Source organism: Lontra canadensis, unplaced genomic scaffold (genome assembly GCF_010015895.1).
Source record: "Lontra canadensis isolate GAN:19392208 unplaced genomic scaffold, GSC_riverotter_1.0 scaffold8, whole genome shotgun sequence".
NCBI classification, from domain to species: Eukaryota; Metazoa; Chordata; class Mammalia; order Carnivora; family Mustelidae; genus Lontra; species Lontra canadensis.
Window position 1 is genome coordinate 13,196,571 of NW_022631002.1, and position 19,884 is coordinate 13,216,454.

Genomic DNA, 19,884 nt, shown 5'->3' on the forward strand with positions numbered 1-19,884 from the left:
ACTGGTTAGCTTGGACTAAAAAGCCCAGGAGCTGGTAAACTTAAGTCGGAGGCTCAGTTCTACCGCCCACCACCTTTTGGCGCTGAGGCTAACTGCTTCACCTCTCCCAACCTCAGTGTCTGCAGCTACTAAAAGGCACGATTCAGACATTCAAAAAATATTATTTATGAGGCTACTCTATGCTCAAAAGTGCTCTATTCTGTAAAGCAGTGTTCTCAACCTTTTTTTTTTTTCATCACTGCTCCCCTAAGGAGACTTTTTAGACACATTTGTTCTAATGATGCCTCCGAAATGTTAATATGTATGCGCTGTATATTGGTCTATATGTTATGTATAAATCTGCAGCCTGTGCATTAAAAAGTGATACTTGAAGGGGTTTTTTTTGCTCCCTCGAGAACCAGTTTGTGCCCCTTGGGGATAAGGTCACCCATACTAAGATCACACGGCCTAAGGAAACAGAGGAAAACATTTCGCTTTCACAAGGCCCACGTTGTAGCATGAGAATTTGGATAAAAAAAAAAACAAATAAAATATCAGATGTGAAAAGTGCTATGAAATAGTAAAGTAGGAAGCTGTGATGGAGAACAGCTGAGACGCTGAGCCAGAGACCCCTGTGAAAGGTGACCCCAGCGGTGAGATGTGAATGACCCGCAGCCAGGCATCCACAGGGGAGGAGCTGCCTGTGGGGGTGGGGGAGGCCCTGCCAGGCACCAGCCTCACGACGGGCAAGAGAAGGGCGGAGCATGGTGAGCTCAGTGACACCACCATTGGAGAGAGACCCATTTGGAAGACTGAGTAATAACAGCGAAGGAAAAACACTTGATAAATAACAGATTGTTACATGAATGGGCGGGGTTATTATTTGCAAAACGCAACTTTTAGGCATTACAGGCAGAAAATGACTTCGCTCTGAACCCTGTTAACAAAAAAAAAAAAAAAAAGGTGGTTTTGAAGAAAGCTGAAGAGGCTGGATTCTGGAAAAAGACTTAAATAACCAAAGATATCAGATATCTTTGAGATATCAGAGAGCTAGATATCTAGATAGATGTAGAAGAGAAAGAAATGGTAGAAGAAATGGTACCTAATGTTTCTGATGAAGTCCTTGCCTTTTGTATCCGTACAGAGTGCGCGACACACAGGGGTCCTCACAAGCCCATGGGGTTATTCTCTTCATCTCACAGATGGAGCTAAGGCTCCAAAAGCACAAGTCACCTGCCCAAAATCACCTGGGCAGTAAGTGGAAGGACTTATTAGGTCCGTCTGGCCTGAGACTAAGGTTTTCACCAAGACTGATGTCACCCTGTTTCCTCATCTAATTCTACGTACTCACCATCTTCTGTGCCTGCCCCTTGGCTGTGAGTGATTTCAATTTATTCTATTTGAGGAGCTGGACTTCTCCTGCTAGGACATCAGACTCAGCTCAACAATTAAAAGACTAATTATAATGTTCTTACAGCGCCTAGGAACAAAAACTGTCAGCACCATGTTTAATGACCCACTCTCTTGCTTGTAGGGAGAATATATCTTGCCTCATGTCCTGAGGATTCGTCAATATAGACTATGTCTGGGTTGGAAGAGAACTGAAAAGCAGACCTGATTCCATTTTGGACTTCACAAAAATGCAAATCTGAGAACTGCCAACAGGACTGCCCCGCCTGTGATTAACTGTCAAGGGGAGACCCAGAGAGAGACACTTGTCATGAGGAGACACGAGATGCTTGTTGTGTCTGGCAGCTAGGAGTCATAATTTAAACGGTTGTGGATGTGAATACCCAGGGACTGATCAGGGACTGATTCATGACATGAAGGTGTCATATGGAACCAAAAGCGTGTGGTTGAGAAGACCTACAGTTTCAAAGGGAAGGACAAAGCGCTCATCTGCAAAAAATTCTGCCAATCATCAGGTATGTATGGTTTCAAGCAGAGGCCTTCATTCTTATCAATATGCAGGCAAAATCAAAATTGTCTCCTGTTAGGGAAATACTTGATAATGCAGTATATACAACTATAGATGCATTTCTGTTTTCTTCCCCTGCTTGATGAAAATCTCACATAATAGAGTTCCTGTGTTTGCAGGGCCCACAGGTGTAGCAGAACTACAAAGAGTGAATGGGTCTGTGTGTGAGGTAGCACACAATGATATACATGAAACTAGCAATAATTAAAAACACCAATTTATATCAACCATCCTACAGAAAAAACTGATCTATTATCTCTAGAAAATGATGGGACAGAATCACTCTTATATGAAGAGGCAATCAAAGACTAGGTAAAGAGTAGAGAAGAAAATCATCATAAAAATGTGGCAGGCAGGGGTGCCTGGGTGGCTCAGTGGGTTAAGCCTCTGCCTTCGTCTCAGGTCATGACCTGAGGGTCCTGGGGTCCTAGGATCGAGCCCGCATCAGGCTCTCTGCTCCGCCGGGAGCCTGCTCCCCCTCCCCCTCTGTCTGCCTCTCTGCCTACTTGTGATCTCTCTCTCTCTCTCTGTCAAATAAATAAAATCTTTAAAAAAAAATGTGGCAGGGGGCGCCTGGGTGGCTCAGTGGGTTGAAGCCTCTGCCTTCAGCTCAGGTCATGATCTCGGGGTCCTGGGATCGAGCCCTGCATCGGGCTCTCTGCTCAGCGGGAAGTCTGCTTCCCCCTCTCTCTCTGCCTGCCTCTCTACCTACTTGTGATCTCTCTCTCTCTCTCTAATAAATAAATAAATAAATCTTTTTAAAAAATGTGGCAGGCAGCTGATGAATAAAAATCTTATTTTTTTTATTTTGTGATGTTTGTGGTACTCATCAGTTCTTTTAAAGTTATAATTTGTTACAACTCATCCTAAAAAATTTCACTTTTGTATTGAGTTTGTATTTGTACCAAACTCCACTGGAAGTGGAGTCTGCTTAAGATTCTCCCTCTGGGAGATTCAAATCAAAACCACATTGAGATACCATTTTACATCAGTTAGAATGGCCAAAATTAACATGACAGTAAACAACGTGTGTTGGAGAGGATGTGGAGAAAGGGGAAGCCTCTTACACGGTTGGTGGGAATGCAAGTTGGTGCAGCCACTTTGGAAAATAGTGTGGAGATTCCTTAAGAAATTAAAAATAGAGCTACCCTATGACCCTGCAATTGCACTACTGGGTATTTACCCCAAAGATACAGATGTAGTGAAAAGAAGGGCCATCTGTACCCCAATGTTCATAGCAGCAATGGCCACAATCGCCAAACTGTGGAAAGAGCCAAGATGCCCTTCAACAGATGAATGGATAAAGAAGATATGGTCCATATATACAATGGAATATTACACCTCCATCAGAAAGGATAAATACCCAACGTGGATGGGACTGGAGGAGATTATACTGACTGAAATAAGTCAAGCAGAGAGAGTCAATTATCATATGGCTTCACTTATTTGTGGAGCATAAGGAATAACATGGAGGACATTGGGAGAAGGAGAGAAGTGAGTTGGGGAAAATTGGAAGGGGAGGTGAACCATGAGAGACTGTGGACTCTGAGAAACAAACTGTGGGTTTTGGGAGGTGGTGAGGGGATGGGTGAGCCTGCTGGTGGATATTAAGGAGGGCATGTATTGCATGGAGCACTGGGTGTGGTGCATAAACAATGAATTTTGGAACAATGAAAAAAAATGAAACTAAAAAAAAAAGATTCTTCCTCTGCCTGCCCCCTCCCCCCTCCAAAAGAAAATGTTTGATTTGAGTCCATATAAAAAGTCTGCCTGATGATCATAAGATCCTATTAGAGAAATGAAGACGAATATATAAGAACTCACCCATTCATTCAAACCCGTATTTCTCAGATACCTAGATATTCAAGACTGTATCATTTGTGTCAGATACCAGGGACAAAGAGAGGAAATTTTTCAGTTGTTTATTTTCCAAGCAGACTAAACATAAAAGATAGAGCCTCCATAATAATGCCATGGGAAAGGGCTAGAAGGAGGCAGGGACTGGGCTAGTAGTTTTTTGTAAGCTGAGCAGACTCAACACTAGAAGTCAATAAGAAAACATTGCCCTCATCTTCCCATTAAACTACTGAGGCTTTGGAGAGTCCTCAGGTCCCTGCCTCATTAGAAAAGCAGATGGACACATCAGAGGAGTTAATGACAGCCAAGGATGACCCTGATAGGTTTGGTCCTAGTTGCTGACCCTATAGAGATGGTTATGACTTTGAAATCTGAGGCCAATGACTTTTGGTAGGCAATGAAGGGCAAGGTAAAATCTAAAATTATGTTAGGGTTTGAGAAATATAATCCTCCCCATTGGAAGGGGGGGAAAGGGGAAATAAATATTCAAATCAGGTAGCAGCAACATCACCAACCATTTTTTAAATCAAGTATTGCGTACCTGCACTAATAAAGGTATAAACAACATGGATAATACACCAAAAGTGAGTATTTCAAAATATTGTTAGCATTAATGAGGGAAAATTGGGAGCCTAGTGGAGGAACATGGCTGATACGTACACGGGTGGATAGTGAGTGTGTATGTTTCAAGTCCACATGGATATAGTGGAATTACAAGACATGTTCCCTCCATGTGTTCTTCCTATCTCTGACCCATTGTCTTGGTCTGTCAAGGTCTGCACCTTGCCACCTAAACCCTTAATAAACAGTCTTTATTTCTGCTGCAGGCAACACAGAGTTATCCAGAGTCATGTAAAATGGAAGCATTCTACACTGTGGATAAATGGGATTCCTGGACTGTGAAAACATAGGTGGTTTGGTTACAGGTGCCACTTTTATTGGATGATCTGTGGACGTTTCCCATCCCAGAGTGACAGCTCTTATTCCACTCTCAGAAAACAGTTTCATCATTTAGGAGCTCAGAAAATGAAAACAGTTTCTGAATCGGTATAACTATTTCTGCACAGTCTCTGCCTTTTCCCAAAACACAGCTTCACTGGGCTGCTAACAGCTCAATATTTATAAGCATGCAGAAAGGGCATTAATCTTTCTGATTAATTAATTCAATGACTTATCCAAACTTTTGCCTGTGAGCACTCCTGGACCTGTGGTTCCCTCTCTCTCCACTCTTGCTTCCCACCCCTGTTAGCCTTTCTCTTCGTCTAGTGCTGGGCATAAAAAATGGTCCCTGGTCTACACTGCTTATGCATTCCACAGCAGGCACCGAAGAGACTTTCACAAATTCCTCAAGCACTTCTAACTTTAATAATGAAGATCGTGGACTTACATGAATAATTGGCAGATGGAATTTGAAAGCCAATTTTTTTTGCTCATTAAAATTTTGGACAGCCATATTATACACTCAAGCACAATGAAGGAATTTAATGTTCATTTAAACACCATTCCTGGAGTGTGACAAAAGCTCTCTGAATTACAGAAGTTCAGAGGAGGTGAGGTTTAGCCCGTGAATTTTAGAAAGTGTGGCCCTGTAGGAAACCCAAAGGTGGAGAAGCCAGCTAAGCTGGGCCAGGCTCCTGAGCCACAGAGAGTATAAGAGAACAGAGGTTGTAGTTCTAGCCCCTGAGGAAGGAAAACGAGTAGAGGTTTTGTTGAGTGTGGAGACACACACACACACACACCTTTGAGCAACAGTATGTCCTTCTTACCTTCTTTTTCCCTTTCCTTTTCTCTAACTTGATATAAACTATGCAGCAAATGGACCCATCCTATTCATACCAGACTTTCAGCCATGGGTAGCTCTTTTTCTCAGAGAAAGCTGTGGCCTGGAGAGGTACACATCACTGGTGTGATACACAAGTCACACACACACACACACACACACACACACACACACCCCATTTCATTTACTCTAACGGGGCAGGGGGGATTTACTTATAGAAAACATTTATTTATTTTTGAGATAAATATATTCCCAAAAACCATTAGTGGTAAGAGTAAGGGAACTAGTATTTACCATAGCAAATGAGGTTGTTTGGAGCTAGCACTAGATGAGCCTTGAATTCCACACTAACAAATTTAAATGTTACTCTGTATGTGACAGGGAACCATTCTAAGATTAACGAAGGCAGAGTTGATGTTAGAACAATAGTTAGCAATGACATGCAGAGGTCAGGAAATGGGATCAGAGAGACCAGGTAGGGGACTAGGGTAACAGTCTAGGAAAAAATAACAGTGTTAACCAGAGGCAGAGTGAATGAGAGATGGGGGAAAAATACAAAAAAATACACTAGCATCTTGTAATTGATAAGTATGGCTAGTTGGACGAAAGATGGAGAAGAAAGAGCAGATGCAATGTGTAGCCGTCATGACTACGTGTGTGATGAAGCCATTAACTGAGATATGAAATACAGACAGGAACGCAAAACTGAGGAGAGGGAAGAGTTATTATTATACGTTGACATTTTCTGAAGTTTGCTTATACTCTTGATATGACATGATGAAAATGACATCTTACCTGTGATCTTCCTCCCCTCAAACTACAACCCCAGTCTAATCATGAGGAAAACATCAGATTCTAATAGAGGGACATCCTACAGTATATATGACAGGTACTTATCAAAACTGTCAAGGTGATCCAAAACACAGAAAGTCTGAGAAACGGTCACAGTGGTGAGAAACCTAAGTCAGCATGATAACTAAATGTGATGTCTTATCCTGGAGGGGATCCTGGAACAGAAAAGAACATCAGGAAAAAGCTAAGGAAGCCTCAATACATGATAAACTTTAGTCAACTGTTCTAAAAAGTAAAATCAAATTTTTAAAAATCTGCTTGTTAAAGCTTTTGATACCTGCTAACCCATCATGGGAGCTGGGAGGGGCAGAGCACAGAAAACAAGTTATTGCTCCCCACGCACAAGTACTCCATTACATAATAGATCACATCACTGATAAGTCCATCGCCATCCCACCACCCACTCCAATGAGAACGCTGAGGTGGAGGAAAGCAACTCACGACCGGCCTTTAAAAGCTAGGGTTTCTGGTACTAACACTGAAGTGACAAGAAGGGTCCATATGAGAAAGCAATATGACAACAGAGGAAAGCTGGCCTAAGAAAAGCTTTTTTTTTTTTTTTTTGGATCAGTGCTATATTGGGGTTGCAAAGAAACTATGATATAACACCTTAAAACTCTGTGCTTTTGGATTTCATCCAACAACTGTATCTTCAGCACCAAGACAAGCTGAGTGCTGTTAGCTGCTAGGGCTGTGATGGACATGCCGCAGCTCCTGCCCATAGGAAGCTCACTGTCAGCTCCAGGACAGGATTGCAAATAGTCTCTAAATCTGTTAGAGCAGGGATGCTATACTGAAAAGATGGAGAAAGGGGGTGCCTGGGTGGCTCAGTCATTAAGCATCTGCCTTCAGCCTGGGTCCTGCTCCCAGGGTCCTGGGATCAAGCCCCACATTGGGCTCCCTGCTCAGCAGGAAGTCTGCTTCTCCCTCTCCCACTCCCCCTGCTTGGGTCCCCTCTCTCCCTGTGACTCTCTGTCAAACAAATAAAATCTTAAAAAAAAAAAGAGAGAGTGAGAGAGAACATATTTTGGGCATACTGGGGAGGAAACAATTAATTGCCCTTGGATAGCTGGTCAGGAAGGGCAAGGCCAGGGAGAGATCTTTGAACTGGGCCATCAAGAATAAGCTGTCTCAACCATAATAGACTCTTAATCTCACAAAACAAACTGAGGGTTGCTGGAGGGGGGCGCTAGGGAGAGGGTGATGGGGTTATGGACATTGGGGAGGGTATGTGCCATGTGAGTGCTGTGAAGTGTGTAAACCTGGCGATTCATAAACCTTTACCCCTGGGGCTAATAATACATTATATGTCTATAAAAATTCTTTTAAAAAAAGAATAAGCTGTCTCTTTTCATGTAAAAAGAGAGTATTCAGCATTTGGAAAGACACTGTGAGAGTCACAGAGTAGTGTGCTTGGGGCAGTGGCAGCCAGTGCTTTGGGTATGGACTTAACGTCAGTCTGGAAGAGGAAAGGCTGTAGTTAGGGAGGCTAGGTAGGAGGCCACTGTAATGATTCACGCTGGAGACGATGTCACTCCATAATCAAGAGGAAATATCTTGAAATGCTTCAACTCTCCTGCTTCTCATTCCTCCAATACAGTCAAGCAAAAGAACTTGAGTCCCCAGAGTCTTCTGCTCTTGGCAAAGCAATAAGGCCTCTCATCTGTTCCTTGAGCAGCAGGTGGCTAGAGGGTGTCAGTGTCCAGGCCTCCTCTCATTAGAGATCCTTGGGGTACAGGCCCATGCCCACTTCGGAGTTCCCTGGAGAATTCCATGTTCAGCTCCACCATCTGCTAAGAAACGCTCCTCCCTAGTACAGGTCCTCTCATCTCCGGATTGAAGAAGGGGCCCCGCTCACAGCCTGCCTGGGAGCGTGCTGGCATTGCTTCCGACACTGCAGAGATTACCAATTATCTTATTTGTTTCCAGAAAGATGTGGTCCAGGCTGTAGAGATGCAGGCTTCTTCTTCCCTTGAAAGTGGGTAAAGACCATCTACGGCGGATACTTTGCTCAGAAACTGGCTGTCCCCCATGAACCCTCAGGGGTTTCATCTCAAATTCTCATCATTTTTGTCGATGGGGACAGCTCAAAGAACTCACATCCTGTGACCAGAAGCAGTAGTTCCTGCTGGCCTCTGGCCCTGCGGCTTTGCGGCGCTGGCTGGTATGGAGAGGCACGTGTGGGATGGTCAAGGGCCCAGACTCTGTAGCACACAGACTGGGCTTTGAACCCTGGCTCTGTCACATACTAGTGATAAGACCTGAGTCAATTACTTTATCTCTCCCTATCTATTTCTCCAGGTACAACAGCGCCTGCTACTCTGGGCAGGCACCGTTGTGAGGATGAAACATGATGTTCTAGGTGAAGCACTTGTATACAGCCTGGCATGTGGTGATCACACTTAGCTGGAAGACCCCTTTTGCACCACAGGCCAGTACCAGCTCCACTGTGTCTTCCACCAACGCAGCACACACACGAAACGCCCGCTGTGTGTGTGGCCAGAGGCTTGGGGTCGCGAGACACAGTGCTGAAAGGGTGGGACTCAGCTGCCAGGGTTTGAATCCCAGCTCCTTCACTAGTTGGGGCTCCAGCAGTAACGTCCCCTCTGCCCTCACTCACCCCATCCGCAAAATGAGAGTAAGACTACGAGCTACCTCACGGAGTTACCGTTGAGTGAATGAGATTCAGCCAGCGTTGCCCGTCATCGGAGCCCACTCACCACGACCGCTACCCCATAGTGCAGTCTGTGAATATTCTGTGCTTTAAGTGTCCATTCTACTCTTGATGGAGTTTTCAGTTGTTTACAGTTTGAGGCTTTGACAAGTAGTCCTGCTTTGAAATTTCTTATATAGAAATATGTGTAAAATACACACACATATATATATATGTAATACATAGACAATTTCTGGGTCAGGTAGAATTTCTCAGTCAGAGGGTATCGGCTGTAGCAGACTGGCCTCCCCAGCCAGTTTTCCAAAGTGACTATTCTGACTGAAATCCCTACGAGCCACGTACGAGAGAGAGCCCAGTTGCTCCAAGTCCTTCCCAACACTCGGCCTTTGTTGATGTTTGCTTTTCACCACTCTAATGGGTTTGTAGCATTACCACCTTGTAGCTTCAATTCGTATCTCTCTGGTGACTTAATAAAGCTGACCACCTTCTCATGTACACATTAAACACTGTGTCTGGTACAGAGTACGCATGCAACAAATGCTAGCCGTTATCATTCTTCTTCTTCTTTGGTGACCAGAGCACAACGTTTCAAGTGGGGCCACACACAGAGATTTCTGGAAGCTCCTAAACATGTTATGTTCTCTTGGCTCACCTTCCAGCTCCTGTGTATGCTTTTCCCCATGCCTCCCTCTTCTCCTGGCTAACTTCCCTACAAATAATATTCCTTGACTCTCCCTGCATCCAGACATACTGAGTAAGAAAAAATAAAAGCCAGGTGAGACTTCTGACCTCCACCCCAAACAGGTTCCCACCCTTGTTCAGATGTGCCCAGTCCAAAAGGAACAGAAGGGATCCTGACTTGGAGGCTCTAGGTCACCCAGAGTCTCATCCATCTGACCTGACCTCCCTCTAGCTCTTTCTTGATAAATGGCTTTGGCAAGTTTCTCATTATTATGGTGTCTAGTCAAAAATCAGACTTGAATCTTTAATGCTTCCCATTAGGAAAAATGCATCACTTGATTTTTAAGATGCAGACACAATTCCCCTTGCAGAGCCAGTATCCTGAGGGGGTTGCTAATGCATCAAGCCACGCACCTCTGAGTAAAATTCCATGATGTCCCTAAAACAAGAAAACAGTTAAGATCTATCCTCAGTTTAGCCCTTCCTGACAAACTCCAGGAGAAAAGAACAAAAAAAATGTGTAACTGGGGGTGGATTTATATCTTATAAGATCTTGGGAAAGAGACCGAGAGAAGACAGTTTACTATTTTTCAAACTGAGTCAAAAATTCTCATCCATGGGGCACCTGGGTGGCTCAGTGGGTTAAAGCTTCTGCCTTCAGCTCAGGTCATGATCTCAGGGTCCTGGGATCAAGCCCCGCATCAAGCTCTCTGCTCAGCAGGGAGCCTGCTTCCCCCTCTCTCTCTGCCTACTTGCTTTCGATCTCTCTCTGTCAAATTAAAAAAAAAATCTTAAAAAAAAATTCTCATCCATATTTGTATAAAATATTCATTATGTAATGTAATAGACACAATTTTATTCTTCACAAAGCTGGGTTAAGATTTTCTCTTAGATGAGATCCACCTTTGTTAAGACATTTCACAGTATACCCCCATGGGATAAAATGTGGGATCCCTGCCCCCAAGGACCTTGAGAGGCAGAACTACTCTGGATGAGAAAAAGAAATCAAAGTTGCTGACCACAACAGAGGTTGCAGGGAAGAGAAAGAAAGAGGGACACCAAGCAGCCAAAGACATGGTTTACGGCTGCTGGGCGGGGGCATACACAACCCCTTAAGTCTTTGGGGGAGCTGCTTACTTCATTAAATGCAAGCAGCCTGGAAAGAGCCTGATGTGTAGCGACGGCTCCTGACTCAGTTAAGCTTGGGGCAACCAACATGCAGCGGTCTATGCAGAACTTTCCGACGTTAGCATTCCAAGGATGCCCTCTGGTCCAGGCCAGCTCTAGCCAGGCTGGAAAAGGGGGGATTTGAATCAAGTTTCCCTAAATGTCCTACGGCTAGGAAGGTCCCAGTTGACAAGTGAATTTTAATTAAAAGAGCACGTATATTAACTATTCAACCTTTGGTTTCTGAGTATGACAACTTCCAATATACAAACATAGACACAGATGCACCAGTACCAAGAGGATATGCTAAATTAATAAAAATGCCTCCTGACAAGTTAAATCCCCCTCCTGATCAATAATTTAAGTTTTTCACCATAGTTTACTTAAGAGCTTGCCTTCCTTTGTGCACTGAGGAAGATACACTTCGCCCCAGCTCCTGAGTAAGCCCTCAAAATCAGCTGCCTTTCCACTCGAAGATTTTCTTTCTGATCCTGTACTCTCACGAGGGAGAGAAAAAGCACCAGAGCAAGAGGCTCACTTATGAGACTCCACTCGCCCCCATTTTCTGCCTCCCCATCAATGTGCTCGCAACGTGGAAGAATTGATGGAGGGAGGACATGTGTGCTTGCAAAGTCTGGGCCCATTGAGCTTTTCGGCTAAGATTAAATTATGTTTTCAATAAATTTAACTCAGAGTTTCTATTTTTGTAGTCTTAAAATCCAGTAGAAATAAATTTATTGAGAATCTGATCTCGTCTCCATTCATTCAGTTCACAGAGTCCTAAATTAGAGTGCAAATTCCGAGACTCAGATCAGAATTGCCTTTCAAGCTAACAGGATTAGAATAAAGCAGTCTAATCTAGGTATGTTTGAGAACAAGACATGCCTGGATTTTAATTCCAAACCTGGTCAGGAGTCCCACGAAGACCTTCGGTCACAGTCCCCATGGATGAGGCTGTGAAAGAGGAATCAGGAATCTGGGCCTGACAAACTAAAAGGGTGCAGAAGTTACGAGCGAGATGGTGCCGGCGGCAGGTAGAGCTGGCTGAGAGAGGAAGAGCCAGAGCTGTGTCTAGGGTATGTTGAGGAGAGAATGCTACACTGAAATAGAAGTTTGGGAGTCACTGACATACTGATGGTATTTAAAGCCAAGACCGGATGAGATTACTGAGGGAGCGATGGCCGGGAGAGAAATGTCTGTACGTCCACGGGTGGACCACACTAGCATAAAGTTGGCTGGCCACCACATTCCCTCTCCCCCATCTACCCTCACTCCTTCTATCACAGTGCAAGGTTTAGTGCTCCATGTGAGAAGCCAAAGTGCTGTAGGACAAAGTGTAGGAATTTCAGGCTTCTAAATAGGAGGGCCTTGGGCTCAGCTCAGCCATGTTCAAGTGTATTACCGTGGGCAAATCGCTTAATCTCAATGAATCCTTATTTCTTTATCAACTCCCTCTAGCATATCTGTGATTGTTCAACAAATAGAATAAAAATAACTTGTAAAATACTTTATCCTTTACAAATTATTATTATTCATCTGGTTATAATCTCCGGTAACTGAGGGGAGAAAATGCTGGGCTTCTATTAGTGATTTACATATAAAGTTTAGGACAGTGTCCACCAACGTGTAAAATGTACATATCCTTTGATGAAGCAATTCCAACTAATCTACAAATATAGCTACACAAGCATAAAGATAAATGTTAGGCACTGGTAATAATGAGAAATTTGAAAAAAAATATTTATTAGTAATGGATCAGGTAAGTAAATTATGTACATTCATACTCTGGAATCCCAGTTGTTAAATGTAATGAGAAACATTATGTGCATTGATATGAAAAGATGCCCATGATATTTATGTAAAATAATAAACAGCAAACAATATATAGAGAATGACCCAATTTGTTTTAAGTTTCATATATTCCATATTTCACATTTTGATACACGCATGGCATAAAGACCAGAACTGTTGATAGCGGTCACTATGTGTAGCTGAGGAGTTCATGTTCCTCTGAGGAATGTGACTGGTGTTGGACAGAATGGTTTTCACTTTCTCATTTTTACACTTTGAAATCTTTGAAGTTTTGTAACAAACAAAAGATAGTTTAAAGACATACTCCAAACTAAACCCTGTGCCCTACGGTCTTTAAGGGAGTGGGTGCACCAGGAACATAAAGCATAGAGTCTAGAAAAAATGCCTCTGTTGGGTTGCTGGTTATATTTCAGTTCTACAAGCCACGGCTTTCCCTCCCACCACTCCATGTGGTAACACAGAAGCAGTCCATGACGGGGAAATACAGGCCCCAAAGTAGGGACATGTTGGGAAGGAAAAAGGAAATGCAAATGTATTCTGAAAACAGATGATGTCTGGAAGAGAAAGTGCGTTTGGCAGCGAGAAGGAAAATCACAGGAAGAAGAGAGAAGAGCAGTAAAAGAGAAACAGCCAAAGGAGGTGGTAATTAACTGGGAAGCTGAAGATTTCCAAGGGATTTTTCAGCTTTGGCAACAGTCAGGCCTCTGGACAATTCTGCCTAAGTGTGTAGACATTGTTTTACGTTTCCTTTTTTTTTTTTTTTAATTTTTTAAAAGATTTTATTTATTTATTATTTATTTGACAGACAGAGATCACAGTAGGCAGAGAGGCAGGCAGAGAGAGAGGAGGAAGCAGGCTCCCTGCTGATCAGAGAGTCCGATGCAGGGCTCAATCCCAGGACCCCGAGACCATGACCTGAGCCGAAGGCAGAGGCTTTAACCCACTGAGCCACCCAGGCACCCTTTTTTAAATTTTTTTTAAAGATTGTTTATTTATTTATTTGTTTGAAAAAGGTAGTGGGTGAGAAAGAGAAAGAGCACAGGGAGAGGGAGAAACAGGCTTCCTGCTGAGCGGGGAGCCGACTGGGGGCTTGATCCCAGAGCCCTGGTATCATGACCTGAGCCAAAGGCAGGTGCTTAACTGACTGAGCCACTCAGGTGGCCTTATTTCTTTTTTTCTTCACTAAAATTATTCCCTTAGAGCAGTAGCTCGAGACCATGATATCCGGACACTACTTGTTAGCAACATTCCAAGGATTTAAATTTTTGAATAATTAATTTCATAGTTAAAGAGGACTCGAGGTTATTAGTCCTCTCATTCATTTTGATATGCTTCCTGGAGTGGGAGATAAAGGGTAGCGTCACTGCCAGTGGTGAGGAAGTTATGTATAATCCACAGCCTCATGTCCTAACACCGTCGCTCTTCTTCTCCGGGCTCTGGAGCCCCCCATGGGTCACTGGTTGAGTAGACAGGACGACCATGATGGGACACGCCTGTGACAATTAAGAGTCATTCCACTTCCCACCTCATTTACAGTATGAAGCAAGACACAAGTGTCTGAAATGTCCAATAACAAAGAGATTAATTGATAGATTCTTTTGCACTAAATTGCTTGCTGTTACTGCTGAGGAGGTCAAAGAGCACCTGGGAACTTGACCATTCCAACAGGGAACAGATGTGAGGGTTAGAGGCCAGCCCCCATACCCGGTGCAGGACAGAAGAACTAATATCTGTATCAATCTTTCCTGGCACACCCATGACAGTTCACAGACAAGAGGACGAGAGACAGGTTTCGCATTTGGTCCTAAATAACTGTTTAACATTGCAAAAACTGAAACAAAGCCAAGAATACGTTATGATGTCTCCAACGATCAGTTCTATCTTTGGAATAAAATGTATACAATACATAAAATTCAGGGTCAGGAAACAAGTCTTCTCCTCCAGACACAGCCAAAACCTTTCTATGTCTCGCATGGCTTGTGATACAACTTCAGTTTAACAAGGAGATTTTGGATTACATGAGCTCTAGACATTGGATACAGAGAGCTGAGATTCCAGACACTCATATACCAAATTATTTTATATATATGTGTGTGTCTGTACATGTGTGTATGCATATGTATACAGTGTGTATATACATAAGCATATACATATGTGTACATATGTATATATGTACATATACATACATATCTACATAGTCCTTTCTACCTATATTATTATCATCTCATTTAACCACTTTGAAGATATAGTTCACCTGTAAGTATGTCAGTTGCCTCTCTTAGATAAAGGAGGAGAGAGAAAGAGGGAGAGAATCCCAACAGACTCCACACTAAGTGCAGAGCCTGATACAGGGCTCGATCTCATAACCCTGAGATCATGACCTGAGCTGAAGCCAAGAGTGGGACACTTAACTGACTGCCCCACTCAGATACCCCTAAAGACCTTTTTTAAAGACATAACCACGAGGTCTTTATCGCATGCAACAAAATTAACAAGTCCTTTATAAAAGTTCCTATAAAGTTTCCCCAGTTAGTACACCTGAATCTAAATACAAACAAGGTCCACACATTACATCACACACACACACACACACTCTCTCTCTCTCTCTCTCTCTCTTTCTCTCTCTCTCTAGCTCTACCCACTAGGAGGGTGAGAGGGACTGGGGGCAATGACACCCAGCAGCAGTAACACCTGATCTTGGTCTCTAAGAACTATTCTCCACTGAAAAGGAACCAGAGAAATGGCTGACCCCAGGCTTAGAGAAGGAAAGTACAAGATGCTCTTGGGATATCCTGTGCCGGGAAGTACTCAAAGTAGGATGGGACAGACACACGGGCCAGATTGGTGGGGCTCCTGTATTTCTAATCTGAGAAATATGAGCATCAAAATAAATAATGACTGTAACAGATTATAACCCATTAAATAAAATGAGAATGCATTAATTTGCTGATATAAATAAATGAATAAAATAAATGTTTGATGAAGAACAGGATATTTAAATATTTCCAAAGTACCTCCTCATAAAATACTTATTAATCACAAAGAGAAAAGAGTAACTTCACAGTGAAGAAGTCTGATAGGCTCCACCTTAATCAACTAATCAAAATGAACATCATCAGTAATGGGACACACCAAAATCAGACACCACCTGACACAAAAGCACAAAAGGAAGGACTTCTGTTACAAAGGATGTTATTAGTACAACTGGACATTAATGTTAATTTCTTAAATTTGATGACTGTGTTGTGGTTATCTAAGAGAGTGTCCTTATTTATAGGAAATGCAAAAGAGTTCACCGTATTCAGTGTTCAGGGGTGATGGGACATCAGGTTGGTACCTTCCTTTCCAATGGCTTGGGGGAAAAAGTAGCTTTTGTACTATCTTTGACATTTTTGGTAAATCTGAGATTATTTCAAAATAAGAAAATATTATACAATTAAATAAATACTTTTTCTGCATCTATTGAGAGGATCATATGGTTCTTATCTTTTTTTTATTAATGTGGTATATCACGTTGAGTGATTCATAAATATTGAACCACCCCCTGCATCCACTGACCGATGAATGAATAAAGAAGATGTAGTGTATACATATACAGTGGAATATTTTTCAGCCATAAAAAAGAATGAAATCTTGGCCATTTGCAACAATGTAGATTGAGCTAGAGGGTATATTATGCTAAGCCAAGTAAGTCCGTCAGAGAAAGACATATATCGAATGATCTCACTCACTCAATGCAGAATTTAAGAAACAAAAAAAGATGAACATAGGGGAAGGGAAAAAAGAGATAGAGGGAAGCAAACCATAAGAGACTATCAACGATATAGAAAAAGGGTTGCTGGAAGGGAGATGGATGAGGGGTGGACTACATAGGTGATGGGCATTAAGGAGGGCACTTGTGATAAGCCCTGGGTTTTATATGTAAGTGATGAATCACTAAACTCTACTCTTAAAACCAATATTACACTATATGTTAATGATCATAAATTTAAATAAAACTTGAAACAAAAAAATAACTTTCCTCATCAGCTATTTTTCCCTGAACACAGTTCATACAGCAAAGACAGAATACTTAATTCTGTACCTTTATTAATTTTCATTAGCATAAACTCAGGCGTAGTTGAAAGGGCCTAATAATGAATGATAAAAAGATGCTCCCATCAGCCCTATCACTCAGGAAATTCAAATTTTAGGAGCTCTGTGCTAGGCACAAGGGAAGAAAAACAAATTTATGTATTTCTTATGTCACAGTATCACAATGATTAAATTTATTATACATTTTCTCACTCCAGGCACTAAAAGACAAATCTGAGGTCTTAATTTTTTTTATTTAAAATTGCTTATTTCTCTAATAGAAACATTTACAAGTAGCAAGCAGTTCAATTTCTAGAAGCATCTTACCCTAAATTTAGAGCTCCCAATGTTATATTATTCACTCCAGTCTCCTAACATTCAAATTTGATCTTTTTTCTGATGTAAGGAAGGCTAACCCAAAAACCACTCACCAATGCTAAAGGGAACTCACACATCCACGCAACAAATTTATTGAGTACCCACCATGGGCCAGACACTGTTCTTGGGACTGAGAGTATAACAGTGAACACTACAGGAAAAAACTCCTGCCTTTGTGGAGTCTACTTTCAAGTGGGAGAAAAGAGACTACAACAAGATAAATAAGTACACTGTAGAGTACAAGAAAAACAAAGCAGGAAAGGTCAATGTAGATACAACTTTAGATAAATGGTTTCAGGGTAGACCCCACTGAGAAGACATCTGAGCAAACACTTGGAAGTAAGAGAAAAAGCCATGTGCTTTTCTCAAGGAAGAGATTTCAGGTAGAGGAAAATAGCTTATGTGAAGATCCTGAGGTATGAATGTGCTTTGAATATTTGTGAAATAGTAAGGAAGCTATGGAGATGAGGAAGCTACTATGGCTGGAGCTGGAATAAACAAAGTGAAGAGAGAAGAGAAGATCGAAGGAGTAATGTGAAGGTCAGAGGGGACAGAGCACCACTGCAGGCCACTCTAAGGACTTGGGCTTTTACTCTAAATCGTGTAGGAAATCATTGGTGATTTTTTGGAAAGAGGAAAGACTTTAAACAACTTGCATTTTAACAAGATGGCTCTGCTGCTGTGTTGAATACATAACAAGGGAGGAAAGCAGAGAGAGACCAATTAAGAAGCTACTGTAATGATGTAGAGGGGAGATGGTGGTGGCTAAGACAGGATGATAGCAGGAAGGGAGGGGAAAAGTGGCCATACTATGGATAGCTTTAAAAGTAGAGCCACCAGGATTTACCTGAAGGACTAGAGATAGCTACGAGAGACAGAGAGAGTGAGAGAGCAAAGTCAAAAATCATTCTTGGGTTTTGACCTAAGCAACTAAAAAGGTGGTTCCATCAACTGATATGACAGAGACTCAAGAGAAGCAGGAGTGCAGGAAGCTGCTCAGGAACCCAGTTTTGGACAAACTAGGTGTCTATTAAACATCCAAATGGAGAAATCAAGTAGGTAGTTGAATGTGTCGTTCTGGAATTTGGGAGAATGATCCAGGCTGGAGACATGTATATGGGCATTGTGGTAGGCAGAACAAGGTCTCCCCAAAGACGTCCATGACCTAATCTTCAGAACCTTGGAATATATTATCTCCCATGGGGGGAAAAAAAAGACTTCGCAGATGTGATTAAGAGTATGGACTTTGATAAGCAGAGAAAGTCAATTATCACATGGTTTCACTTTCTTGTGGAGCATAAGGAATAACATGGAAGACATTAGGAGAAGGAAAGGAAAAGTGAACTGGGGGAAATTGGAGGGGAGATGAAGCATGAGAGACCGTGGACTCTGAGAAACAAACCGAGGGTTTTGGAGGGGAGGGGTGGGAGGTTGGGAGGGCCTGGTGGTGGGTAATAAGGAGGACACGTATCGCATGGAGCACTGGGTGTGCTGCGTAAACTATGAATCTTGGAACACTGAAAAAAATAAATAAAAATTAAGATGTTAAAAATAAATAAATAAATAAATAAATACCCCCACCCCCGCCAAAAAAGAGTAGGGACTTTGAGATGGAGTGATTATCTCGAATTATGTGACTGAGCCCAGTCAAATCGGAGAGATCCTTAAAAGCAAAGAACTTTCCTTGGCTATGGTGAAAGAGGGAGAGCTGATGGAAGAAGGTCCAAGAGATAGGATGTCAAAGGCTTTGAAGACACAGGAAGGAAACCACAAGCTAAGGCATGTAGGAGGCCTCTAGAAGCTGCAAAAAGCAAAGAAATGAACTGTCTACTTGAGCCTTCAGAAAGGAATGCGGACTGGTGACAGGTTATTTTAGCCCAGTGAGGCTAAGTCATACCTTGAATCTAAAGAACTATAAGATAATAAATCAGTGTTGTTTGAAGCCACTAAATTTGTAGTCATTTGTTACAGTAGGAATGGGAAATGAATGCAAATATCATCAATATTTTGATAGTATTTAAATCCATAAGGGTGGGTTACTGGTGGCAGAAAAGAAAAGAAGCCGAACTGAACTTTGGCAAATTTGAATATTAAGTCAGGAAAATGAGGAAGACCCAGCAGAGATGACAGAGATGGAGTGGACATGAATAGGAAGAAAAGAGAAGAAAGCAGTGTTCTAGAAGTCAGATGAAGAGTCTGTGTCCCATGCCGCTGAAAGGTCAAGTAAGATGAGGAAAGAACTGGGAAACAAAACAGGATAGGGAGAGCATGTATGTCCAATCCCGCTGACACACAGAGAAAGGCTATACACAGAAGGAAAACAGTGGACCGGGTCCTCAACACTCAGGCAGCTTGGATGGGGGAGAAACATGAATGGTACCCATCCAGAGTGCCCGTATTTTCACACAGGGATTCAGAGTCTCTAGCCAACTTGGCCCAACTAGAACCCTGGAACGTTTCCAATCAGCTCAGCACTCTTTTGCCTGGGGAATGGAAAGCGTGAAGGTCAGTAGCAAGAGGAGGAAAGCAGAAGAGAAAAGAACAGAAGGACTTTCAACTTTATCTTACAGACCCACACGACTGTCTTTCCTTCTACCATACAACACAGTTTTAAGCCCTCCTAGGCCCCAGCTTGTTAAAAGGCATAAACCC